Genomic DNA, 13,042 nt, shown 5'->3' on the forward strand with positions numbered 1-13,042 from the left:
CTCATGCCTCCTCAGCAGTGCTAAGGATGTCTGACTGCAGCTTAGGTCTGCTCCCCGCTGGCAAATGGATATTCCCTGAGGGCTGCCGGGCTGCCAGAGGGATGTCTGATTGCCATCTTAGGCCCAATCCCCAGGGGAGCAGGCCTAAGTCCGCTAGTGGTCACCCTCGAGGGGTCCCAGACTGCAAGAGGGCACAGGCCGGGCTGAGGGACTCCCTACCCCCGAGTGCACAAATTTTTGTGCACTGGGCCTCTAGTCCTTATATAAAAATAGTATGCCTTTATGTATCATATATATCATGAGTATTAGTGTTTCCTTTGCCCTTCCATCATTTTCTATTTTTATACATGTACTAATATGCTGTTTTCTTATTTCACGTCTTCCAGCTTAATAACTTATTTACTGCTGTGTACTGAATCATGTCCCCCCAAATTCATATGCTAAACCCTAACCTCCAGGGTGATAGTACTTTTAGGAGGAAATTAAGTTTAAATGAGATCTTAAGGGTGGGGCCCTAAACTGATTCAACTGCTGTCTTTATAAGAAGAGAGAAAGAGCTTTCTCCATGTATACACACCAAGAAAAAGTCATGTGAGGACACAATAAGAAGGCAGCCATCTTCAAGCCAGGAAGAGAGACTTCACCAGAACTCAACCATCCTGTAACTCTGATCTCATACTTCCAGTATCCAGAATTGTGACAAAATAGCTATTTTGTTTGAGCTATTTAGTCTATGGTATGGCAGGCTGAGCTAAGATACATATCTATGCCTAACACATGCTATGAATTTCTCCCATCCCATTTATTTTCTTGTCTTCTACAGAAGAATTGAATATTCTCAAACAATACAGCAAATATATAGTGTACCAACATGCTGAGAGAGGGTAGTGATATGAATTAGACTAGAAAGAATGGCAAGGGAGATAAATGGAAGGATTAATAAGTAATATTGCCAGGATTTCTTAACTGAGAAATAAACTAGGATGAGACTGAGAGTCAGGAAAGAGTCACTGCTGACCTCTGGTTTCTGGATTGGGCAACTGGGTTAATGATAATGACATTTCAGAAGAAAAAAATGCATACAAAGAACAACCATTATGTGGAGGAAAGTAGGTTTTGCACAGATTGAATTTAGGTTGGTTGGGAAGGTGATTTCTCTGAGGGGAAGTGTTGGCTGGTTAGTTGGATGTACAGATGTGGAGATGTAGGTATGGGTGTCCTCAGTAAGTAGAAGGCAAACAAGATTATGAGAGAATGCTGCAGCAAGAGAGAAGGAGGCTCAGGGCAGACACTTCTTGAAGGTCTTGATTTAAAGGATAGCAGGAGGAATCTGGAATGGAGAGGAATAAAGGCAGTCTGAGAAGAGAAAGCAAACCTGCAATGATGGTGCTTGGCACCCACTGGAGTTTCAGGTACCAGTCATTTGATGCCAAGAGTTTAAGTATGAGACAGTGTGATGTGACCACTGGGTCTCACAATAAGAAAGCTATTAGTGACCTCAGGAAGAGATTCCAGTGGACAGCAAGGCGAGAAGTCAGATGTTAATGGATTGAGGTGAGGGACTGGTTGTGATAAGGAAGAGAGATCTTGGATGGGATAAAATAAAAATCATACAGACAACAGAGGGATTTGGTTTCATTTTGTAAATAAAAATCATACAGACAACAGAGGGATTTGATTTCATTTTGTTTATAAATAAGAGCATGTAAATGTTGTTGAGAAGGAGCTAGGACAAAGGGAGAGGCTAAACATGGAAGGATATTTGATAGAGCAAGTTTCCTGAGCACATGGAAGGAAGAAAATGGAAAGAGTCTTAGACAGGAGGAGGGGCCTCTTCTCTTGTAAAAAGAGAAAAAGAGAGAGCAGATGTAGGAAGGTTTGTAGGGTTGGTGGCAGGAGGTTGAGGGACTTCCTCTTTGTGGTTTCCATTTTCTTTGTGAAAGAGCAGAAAAGGTCACTTGTTAAAAATGAAGTGGTATGTTAATGTTTGAGGAAAATGAAGGACGTTTTCAGGTTTTGTTTCTGTTGTTAGGAATTGGGACTTAGCAGTAGAAGCTAAAATGATTTCCAGACAGACCTAAGGACTCATTTGAGTCTGAGATAATAAATAATAGTAGTATAAATCTGTGGGTAATTTTTTTAAATTTTTTTTATTGATTAAGGTATTACATATGTGTCCTTAGCCCCTCATTGCCCTCCCACCCCCACTCATGCCCTCACCCCACTGGTGTCTGTGTCCATTGGTTAGGCTTGTATGCATGCATACCAGTCCTTTGGTTGATCTCTTCCCCTTACCTGTGGGTAATTTTCATAGCTCTCCTTTGAAACCCATGTGCAAAAGTAGAGGAAAAAGGCAGTTGAGGTGATTGGGGTTGGGATTTACCTGGCAGAGGGTACAGAATGACAGTGTGTGAGTGAATTCAGGATATGTTCAAAAGAATGGCTGAAGTGATGGGTGGTAGAGTCTAACATGGGTAGAATACCAAGATATAAACACAAGAGGGAAACAAAGTCAAAGCGTCAAAAAGAAACTGAAGGTCTTGATAAGGTTGAAGTACAGTTATCTGGGCACAAGTGAATGAGGAAGAGAGAGGAGCAGGACATGGTGGTCTGATGGGGCATTTTAAATACGATGCACTTTGAAAGATTACCAAGACCACAATGTGGCTATGGGAGAAGGTGGCTAAAGTGAAGATCCCTGAATGAGAAGGCAAAGGAAGAGTGAGGCAAGGTTCTGGATCCACTTAAGTTACCCAGAATGAAGGCCCTACTATCATTAGAAAGAGGTTCAATGAAGTTACATAGAATTTGTTTGAATCTAGACCCTCTAATTATCAGCTGTATGACCATAGGCATCCTATTTAACCTCTTAGACTCAGTTTCCTCTTCTGTAAAATGGAAGGGGGGTATTAATATCTACCTAGTTGGTTGGTGAGATGATGAATGGTATACAATGCACATAGCACAGTGCTTGACACAGTAGCTGCATAATGCATGAGTTTTACCTCCCTTTTTAAATGTGGTTCACAGACTTGAGAAAGATGTTCTAGTTGTGGTCTGACTGTAAAGGGATCTTGGCTTCCTATCATTGTGGAGATAACATGTTTATGACACAATAACAGACAAATTGTGCTATCCTTTTAGTTTTGCCTCACAGTATTGGCTCACATAGAAGTGTGCAATCAACTTCCAACACCAGTATATTTTAACATAAACTTCACAAATTGAGTCAGGGTAGCTGATAAAAAGTATTTAACTTGGAATCTCTATCTCTATAATCATGTTTTTGCACACCTAGAACTTCATAGTAATCCACCATATTTTAACAGGTTATTGGAAAGAGTTGGAGGACTTGAGAGCCTGCAGTAGGAAAGTACAGTGGGGCAGCAGCCCTGTCTCCTTGGGCTTATTGTGCTTTCCTTTCTCCTTTCTCCAACAACCTGTCACTGAAATTTCTATTGGACATTGCTGGTCTAGAACTAACAGGCTCTGACATAATTTAATTGCACAATTGGTTCTCTGAATCTTTCATTAACTAGATGTTTTATAGCAACTAATAAAAATGTGGAGAGGTAAAAATTTCATCCCTGTGTTTTAAAATCATTTTTAAAATTATGAAACATGCATAGCTAGAACTGAATATAATATTTAATTTAACTAATGATTTAAAAGTGAATACTCATGTAAGCACCAGCAGGGCTAAGAAACAGAACACTGCCAGTCCACTGTATCCCTCACTTGCTATATCCCTTCCTGATCATACTCCAACCCTCTTCCCTCCAGAGCATAATCACTAGCTTGACTTTAGGTAATTATTACTTTCATTTTTAATTTTATTACCTATGAATTCATTGCTAAGTCATAAAATTTAATTTTGCCTTTTAAAAAAGTTATATAAATATGTAGGCATTTTTTATCTTACTTCTTATGTTCAATACAATGTTACTAAGATTCATCCATGTTGTTGCACATAACTGTAGTTTATTCACTTTCTTTGTTGTATGTATAGTATTCTCATTGTATAATTATGCCACATTTATTTTCCTCTTCTACTGTTGATGGCCATTTGATTTGTGTCCAGTGTTTGACTATTACAAATGTCCTGTGAAAAAAAAGAAGGGTTTTCTTCTGCCAAAGAGAGACTCAGGTTAGAAGCAGTTTACAAACATTTCTGACCACAGCCACAATAAGACTATATCTTATACTGTGATTTAGCACACTCATAAATGTATAAAACTGAAACAAAAACTCCCACAAAGAATGACTTGAAATGTGTAAGGCACTGTGATATTTTCTTTGTATTCAATTCTAGTCTATTTCCTTTTTAAAAGAAAATTCTGGTTGTGGCTCATTAAATTCATTTTGGGATCCATGAATAGTCTGTAACCCACAGGTGGTAGAATTCTGGAAAGTGGATTACCAAAGATATGGATGGCAATAACTAGACTAATGGAGCCCTTATAGGACAAGTCTCCCACAGTTTCTACGCCCAATTTTTAGGCCAATAAATTCAGCCATGCAATGAATCAAAACTATCATAGCAATCTACTCCTTCCTTTCTTGGGGATGAAAATGCAGCACACAACTGAAGCAGCCAAAATGTGGGATCTCTTACCAGTGGTCTCAGAGAAAATCTAGACCTATCTCTGAAGGAAGTCTAATGTCCCAGAAATGGTTTGTCTACATATCTCATCCAGACTATAGAAGAGCTGGCCCCTTCCCTTACCTCAACAGCTGCTCAGAGGAGAATTTCTTTATTTCTTTATTGAGCTGGCCCTTCCCCAGGGTGTGGAGGAATTATTGATGACTCGGAGAATCCAAACCTCAGCTCTGAGTCAGAGGCTTTGCATTCTCATAAACCACCTTTTGTGTTTTCCCCACATTCCCAAGATCACTCAGCTTCTCAGCACTGCAGACTGTGAGTGCCACCTATCTCACCATGTATCCAACTACCCATTACCATTGGGTTGACTTACCTATCTGGGTATTATCAGGGTTCTTTCCCATCCTGCAAGTGGTGAAGGTGAGTGACATCTAGGAATTGTGGGTGTGGGGTGGGCATGAGGGTGATGGCATTGTTCTACTTTTAGCTGCTGAAGCAAGAACATATGATGTTTTGTAGGACCTCAAGGGAGTGGGTGGTTAAAAGCAAGGGTTTTAAAGTTAGAAGGCCTGGACTCAACCCCAGCTCTTTCACTTCCTAGCTGCATGACTTTGACTGATTGTTAACATCAGCCATAGTTTCCACAGGTATAAATGCTACTTCTCAGCCTTCTTTTGAAGATGAAATTATACAATGCATGTGAATTACTAAATGCCTGGCACTCAGAATTGGCTAACAATAGCTGCTGTCATTAATACTTTGCTGTTATCATATTGGGAAAAAGAAAATGATAGAGAGGCCTAGGCAGTGGCTCTGGGAAGCAGCTAAATGCAGGATGGAATGCTTGGGAACTGCACAATAGTCCCTCCTTATCCATGGATGCCTGAAACCATGAATTGTACCAAACCTTATATACTATGTTTTTTTCCTATCTATAATAATAAAAACATAATATGCTAATTAGACAGGACATCCTTCTGGACAACCTTCCGGACAAAGCTGGGGCTGCGAGGGAAGCCTGGGCCCCAGGTGCCAGAGGGAAGCCGGTGTTGGAGTCGGGGGAAGGAAGGCCTACTCTTGCACGAATTTTGTGCATTGGGCCTCTAGTGCTTACATAACTATGATAAAGTTTATAAATTAGGCACAGAAATTAACAATAATAATTAAATAAGATTAATTTTAATAATGTACTGTGATTAAAATGTGAATGTGTCCTCTTTCTCTCAAAATAATTTTAATTATTTATTTCTCAAACTTTCCATTTAATTTTTTAAGACTGTTGTTTACCATGAGTAACTGAAATAATGGCAACCAAACCTTGGTTATGGGGGACAGTTATACTAAACTCGAACCCATAAACTTGCTCTACCTGGATGGCAAACACGGGTTTGTCTTTCTGGCTTGTTGGCTACTAGAAATTTCTAGGCAAGTTGTTCTGAAAAAGTCTCTGAAGCCATGGCAAGTGTCAGTGAGGCAAAAGATGTCATGATTGTTATCCTGGCCTGCAGTGGGTTTGAAGTGGAGAAGAGTAAAGAATTTGCAGTAGAGAGACCAGCTGAGCATTTGCCTTCCCTGCTCCTTTAGTGACCTAATATTTAGTGATTTACTAGTAGTCTTTAATTCCCCAGGATTTTTAAGGTTGCTCTTTTAAAAACATCATTTCTGATGGGCACCTTGCTGGGTGGTATGTAAGCCTAAACAACATTTCTTCAAGGTGCATATTTCTGGAAATGGTTAGATGCATAATGGAGTTGGGTCAATCAGTAGAGGAAAAAAAAACTGGAAAGGAAAAAAGAACAGGCACTCACAAAACAAAGAGAATAAATGGGAAGGAAAAAGAACATGTGCAACATCTAAGATAGCGTCCAAAAGTCAGGCTGGGCCCCAGGGCAAGGCAACTGCCAACACTCTGTACATAACTGATAAAATATTGCCCCCTGGTGGCCAAGGAGAGTGTGACTGTTAGAAGGCCCTTTCCAGTCATATTTTTGAAAAATGTGAGAAAATGAATGAATGGATAAAAAAAAATTTAAAATGTGTTTTTTCCATGTGCATGTAAATGTGAGTTGGGTATAGAAACCAGAGGGTAAACAAGGAACACACATCCTTTCCTTGCAGATGACATTTACTGAATGTTTACAAAGTGCCAGGCACTAGTCAAAAGGTTGAATGTGTATTATTTAATTTACTCCTCACACCCCTTTATGAAATAATACAATTATATTCCCATAGTGCATTTGTGAAAACTGAGGCATAGAGGGGTGAATGCATGTAACCCAAAGTCACTCAGCAAGGAATTGGTAGTGCTATAAGTTCCACCCTGGCAGTTTAGCCAGAGCCCAGCACACATATTTAAAATGTAAAGGAAGCCAGAGATTAAGTATAAATTTCAAAGGTTTGTAGAATAAGTAGGGAAATGAGCTGAATTAATAATGAAGACAAGGAGATCACTCCACAAACATTTACTGAGCCACAACTCTGTACTTCCTACTGTGCTAGGTACTATGGGGGCTGTGAGTCTCATATGGGGTACAGTACAGTTCCCACCCTCAAAGAGTTCACAGTCAAGTTAGGGAAATAAAATACACATGTAGGACACAATCAGAATGCAACATATAACTGCAAAAATGATGGTGTAAACTGTGCAGGGCCGAGTAATGCTGATGAACAGAGGAAATTAGGAGGCAGCAATGAGTAAGGCTGAGTGGGGGGTCAGATACTGTATAATAAGCCACACTAGGTCAATGGAAGTGTCTGAAATTCAAATGAGCCTGATACAAAGAGTTTGGACTTCCCAGTGAGAGATTAACTACTGTTGGGAGGGGAGATTTAATCATCACTCATAAACCCAACTGAAATCATCTTCCTGCACATTTATTTACTTTTTAAATATTGTATTCCAGCCCATCTGGTGTGGCACAGTGGTTGAGTGTCGACCTATGAACCAGGAGGTCATGTCCAATTCCTGGTCAGGTCACATGCCCAGGTTGTGGGCTCAATCCCCTGTGTTAAGTGTGCAGAAGGCAGCTGATCAATGATTCTTTCTCTCATTGATGTTTCTATTTCTCTCTCCCTTCCTCTCTGAAATCAATAAAATATATTTTTTAAAAATAGAAATAAATATTGTACTCCAAGTCCTTCCAAAAAGTATTTCAGTAGTGAGATCTCCTGGGTCTCCTATGTCAAAAGAATGCTTTTTTGGTAGCAATTCATCTTTGTGACTCCCAAAAAGAGCAGTGGGGGTGTGCAGAGGGAAAAGGACCTTGTGGGATGGGGGGTGGAGAGTAGAGTTCAGTGGTCTAGAGCACAGACTCTGGAGTTGGTCTAGATCAAATCCCTGGTTGACCTTGGCAGCTGTGTGACTTAAACTCTCTGTGCCTGTATCTTCATTAGGTTGTGATCAGGATCAAGATGATTTAATTCATGTAAAGCACACAGAACCAGTACTGGCACTCAGTAAACTGTTCCTATATAATTGTAACTAGTGGCCCAGTGCACAAAATTTGTTCACATTAAAAAGGGATTAATTAGAAGAAATATTTTAATATTGCTATTTGCCCTTTCTCTATAATAGAAGTGTCAGAGATGAAAGAAAATTAGTAAAATGTATATGAAAATCTTCCTCCTGTCAGAGTCTGGGGCTCACCATGGGACTGAGTCAAATTCCCGCTCACCCACGTGCGCCTCAAAATTGTGCAAGACCCAGACCCGACCGGCCTGCCCCCATTGGGCTAGATCCAGACCCGGCCAGACCCATCCTTGTCAAGCCCCGCCAGGTGGGGGGTGCATCCTCAGGTCCCCTAGCCCAGCGCCAGGGCAGGGGGCGCAGCCTGAGCCGGGTGGGGACATGCCTTGAGGTCCCCTGTCAAGCCCTGCCGGGTGGTGGACATGGCCTAAGATCCCCTGTTAAGCCCCACCAGGCAGGGGGCGTGGCCGGAGGTCCCCTGTCAAGCCCCACTGGGCAGGGGGTACGACTTGAGGTCCCCCACCAAGCTCTGCTGGGTGGGGGGTGCAGCCTCAGGTTCCCCGTCAAGCCCCGCTGGATGAGGAGCACAGCCTGAGGTCCCCCATCAAGCCCTGCTGGGTGGGGAGCATGGCCTGAGGTCCCCTGTCAAGTTCTGCTGGGTGGGGGGCATGGCCTGAGGTCCCCTGGCCTGGCACTGGGGCTGGGGGCATGGCCTGAGGTCCCCTGTCAAGCCCTGCTGAGCAGGGGGTGTGGGCAGGCTGAGGTTCCCCATCAAGCCCCATCAGGCAGGGGGCGTGGCCTGAGGTCCCCCGGCCTGGCACCAGGGGGAGGGGCGTGGCCTGCTTGCTGGGTGGTGGGCGCAGCCTGAGATCCCCTGTCAAGCACCATGGGGGCGGGGGAGGGGCGCAACCTCAGGTCCCTGTTGATTGCTTGTTAAGGCTCGTTACGGGAACTCGGCCTTTGCTGTGGGTGCAGCCATATTGCGTTACAGAAACCGCCACCTTCGCTGTGGGCACTGCCATCTTTGTGGTGGAGTGATGGTCAATTTGCATATCCCCTCTTTATTATGTAGGATAAGAGTAATACTTGTATCTTAAAATGCATATTAATGAACTTTTCTCTTTTTCATTTCCATGTGGCTGACCCTGTCCCTCCTCATCCTGAGGCAGCTGCCTGGGATTGTAAATGGAAGGATGTGATTTGTGCTAGAATGGGAGAGAAGAAGGTATTGTTTCCATTTGAGGTTGGCAAAAGAAAGATTTTTTAAAAAATTGAAGCCATGATCTTGAAATCCAGGCTTTGCTATGAGAGAAAACCATTTTCTAAGTTCCCTTGGCTCAAACTTGGCACAAAACACATCCTGAGGGTTGAGGCCACATTGTTGTAGGAGAGCAGAGAGGACACCCTTTCAGCACAGAGCATCTGGAACAGCAGACTTGCTGCCCCAGACAAAGGTAGGATATGAGGGAGGGGAAGTAGAGAGTGGGCCCTGGGAGATTGTGGGAAGAGGGATCCCCCTGCATCCTGACCTAAGCTGGGAAAGGGGCCTATTGAATCAGTTGAGAGAATACAAAAGATTTAGGATTTGTTCTTCCTCCCATTGGTGACCCTCTGGTGGACACTTATCCAGGGCCCTACCTAATCACAGGTTACCAAGGAGGAGAAGAGGGCAGAGAGAGGTCAGGGACCCAGAAGCCCAGCCTTGCCCAAGGGATGTGGGATGTGTGGCAAGCCTTCCTGTGCCCTCTTCTAGGAAGCAATGGTGTGGGCTCCAATGGTGTGCAGCTCACAGTGAGCCGAGGTGGGCCAAGGAAGGCCAAGGAAGCAAGCAGAGGACAGGCCCCAACAGCTACAGACTTTGGCAGCAGACTCCACAGAATGTGTAAGGCCCAGATGTGAGCAAACACTGGCAGGACCTGGTCCCAGGTTCAACCTCAGGCCAGAAGGTCCAGCTGCCCCTCTGCCATGAGGTTGTCCATAGTCCCTCTGCTACACACCCAGGTGCCCCATCTTAGTAAAGGAATATGGCAGGGAGGCATTCTGAAAGACAGAGCATTTTAAGTTTAAGATGTCCAGTTATTCAAAAGCCACTATTCAATTTAGCTGAGATGAAGTCACTAGGCTTTGCCAGAGTTTTTTGTTGTTTTGTTTTTGGTGCCAAATGGGGACAGGGACTCATGAGGAAGTTCAAATGTAGAATATAAAAGAAGCTACATTTTATTCAGACATCTGATCACAGTGGAGGAAATCCATGACTCTGCTACCTTTAGATAAACACATATGATTAAAGTTCACCTGCTGTTAAGCCCCTGACTCCTGACTTTGCTTATAAAGAGATTTCTGGAATGCTGGAGAGCCCAGGTGCATTGTTGTAACCATCTGTAGAACTTCAAAAAACCCAGATGCCCAGGTACCACCCAAAGACATTACTATTTAATTAGTTTGAACTCTAGTCTCAAACTAATTAAATTTGTAGAAATTTTTAAAGCCCCAGAGGTGATTCTAATGGGAAACCAAGTTTGAGAACCACTATATAGAAAAACATTTTCTCTGTTGCTCAGGATATTCTCACTGAATACAGAAATAATGGAGTGCGGAGTAGATGTTCTTACTGTAAATACAATTTTCCTGACATGAGGGGAGGAAAATGCCATCTAAGGGGCAGATCTTGCAGATCCAGCATTTTTCTGGTGCACTTAGTGTTCTCCACAGAAAAGCAGGTCCATCCAAGTGTCTAGAGCAGCACTGTTCCAGACAACACAAACCACAAATGACATTTTAAATTTTCTAATAACCACATTGAAAAAGTAACTAGAAATAAGTGAATTTAATTAAATTTATTGAAGTGACATTGGTTAATAAAATTATATAGGTTTCAAATATGCATTTCTATAAGATCTGTATGTGGCATTAGGTGCCCACCACACAAAGTCAAAGTCAAATAATCTGTCACCATATATTTGACCCCCTTTATCCTTTGCTTCCCCACCCTCTATTTAGCCCAATATAGTCAAAATATTATCAGTTCAATATATCAATATAAAAATGAGATATTTTATATGCTTTTGTATTAAGTTCTCAAAATCATGTGTTTTGTAGCATATCACAATTTACACTCAGACCATTTCAAGTGCTCAGTAGTTACATGTGGCTAGTGGCTACCACACTGGATGGATAGTGCTGGTTTAGACATGATGGCATTCATCAGTATTAAATGCTGAATCACAGTGCTATCTAAGGAAATGGCACATTAGCATAAAATGTATTTCCCTCTGAAGACATGTTAATGATATCAGGATGCTGAGAATGGAATATTTGCTTCCTCCCATAATCCCAGTTAGCTCTGTTAGGTTACAAAGAGACTTGCCTTACCTGAGGAGTTCTCTCCTCAGGTAATAGAAACCTTACTTATTTCCTTCAGAATCAGTTCTCCAGAGAATTAGAGGATGAATTCACTCTGGGAGGTGAATTTAAAGCAATCCAAAGGAGTTCTAAGACGTAAAAAGTGAGGTCAACATTTAGGCAGAATTAGGATATCCGCCCCCCCACCCCCTTGCCCCGTAACCCATGATACTAGGAGAGGTGTGTGACTCTGGAAGCTGAAGAAGACCACTCTGTTTCCTTTCAAAACTTCTGGGACCCTCTCCATCCTTCAAGATGTCCAAGGACAATTGATCAGATTTCAGGGTCGAAATTAGTCCACAGTAAGCCCATTAAACAATTGGAAAAAGTGGTTGAACTTTTTCTCCCATTGGTCTTGTAATTTCAAGAGTTGAGTATTGGCAGTGAGACAAAATATATAGGGTAGTCTTTATAGCCTGCTGTTAAACATTTAAGCTACTTAAACCTTTCTATTGTGGGGAAAAGTATCCTCCTACATGAGTTAAACCAACTAAATAGAGTTTTGCATTGGGGTTGAAGGAGATAAGATATCTTGCTTATTTCTCTCAGGAAACACTCTCTTTGGGGACTTTAGAGAGAGAGGTAGATGGTCTGTGTAGGGATTGAAGCCTTTCTTGGACCCTTGCCTGACACCATCAAATGTCATGTAACTTTGACCCCTTAAGCAAACTGTCTTCTTCAACAATGTGAGAGCACTTAATAGTATCCCTCATAAAATATCACTTTGAAGAAAAAATTTTTTCTACTTAAGCAGAGTTAGCTCTTTTGGCTTCAAAAACAAATAAAAAAAATAAGACTTGCTAAACTAGATTCTAGGTTCAGTTGTGCTCTAACTCACTAGTTGGCCTTCAGTGAGTCCTATCAGTTTTTCCAGGAAAAGAGGAGAGTAGCCCTGAGTGCAAAGATTGTTGTAGAAAAGTAGTATTTTAAGTCCAAAGTTCTTTCCTCTGGGATCTTCATGGTTTCAGCCCAGTGGCCTGCTCATGGCTCTTCAGAGCATGGCTCTAGTGCTTGGAATTGTAAAAGGTGCCTTGCCTCAGCCCTCAGCCTTATAACCCAGCAGAAACAATGCTCTCTATTGAATATTCATGATCCTGCCCCTTCAAATCAGGATACCCCAGGAAATGCCACCAGGCTTGTTTCTTCCCTTCGTCTCTGGCATCTGCCAAACTTAAACACATCTTCAAATTGGGCAAAATTCAGGAGATAGGAGAGCCTAGTGGTTGGTACCACTTAGACTTTGGCACCAGACAATATTGGGCTTGACTCCCAATCCTGTTACTTACTGTGCAACCACAGGAAAGCTTCTTTATCTCACTAGTCTCAGCTTTCTTTTCTGTAAAATGAAAACAATTGCAGCAACTGCTTCATAAAATTGATGTGATAAATAAAAGTGTTCATGTATATAAGACATTCAGCATAGTACCTGGCTCATGTCAACATTATCATTTTCTTCTGCTGCTGGGGGCCAGATGTAAGCTGGCAAGGTCCTTGAATCTGTAGGAGCTAGCAAGGCTGGGACCCTTACCCACACAGTTTTCCCAGACTTGTTTGGATGGTGATTATCAGCA

The 13,042-nt window shown here is 42.2% G+C and overlaps 1 long non-coding RNA gene across 1 annotated transcript in view; it reads right to left on the minus strand.

Annotated features, from left to right (window-relative positions):
* Nucleotides 1–10,681: 10,681 nt before the first annotated feature.
* Nucleotides 10,682–13,042, minus strand: part of LOC107181823 — a 5,860-nt gene continuing 3,499 nt past the window's right edge. Inside the window, exons 2-4 of the long non-coding RNA XR_001512525.1 lie at nt 12,758–12,807; nt 11,442–11,560; nt 10,682–10,814 (exon numbers count right to left, since the gene is read on the minus strand). This is a non-coding gene — a long non-coding RNA (uncharacterized LOC107181823). The remainder of the gene's footprint in view (nt 10,815–11,441; nt 11,561–12,757; nt 12,808–13,042) is intronic.

This window comes from Myotis davidii, unplaced genomic scaffold, assembly GCF_000327345.1.
Source record: "Myotis davidii unplaced genomic scaffold, ASM32734v1 scaffold1311, whole genome shotgun sequence".
Classification (NCBI taxonomy): Eukaryota; Metazoa; Chordata; class Mammalia; order Chiroptera; family Vespertilionidae; genus Myotis; species Myotis davidii.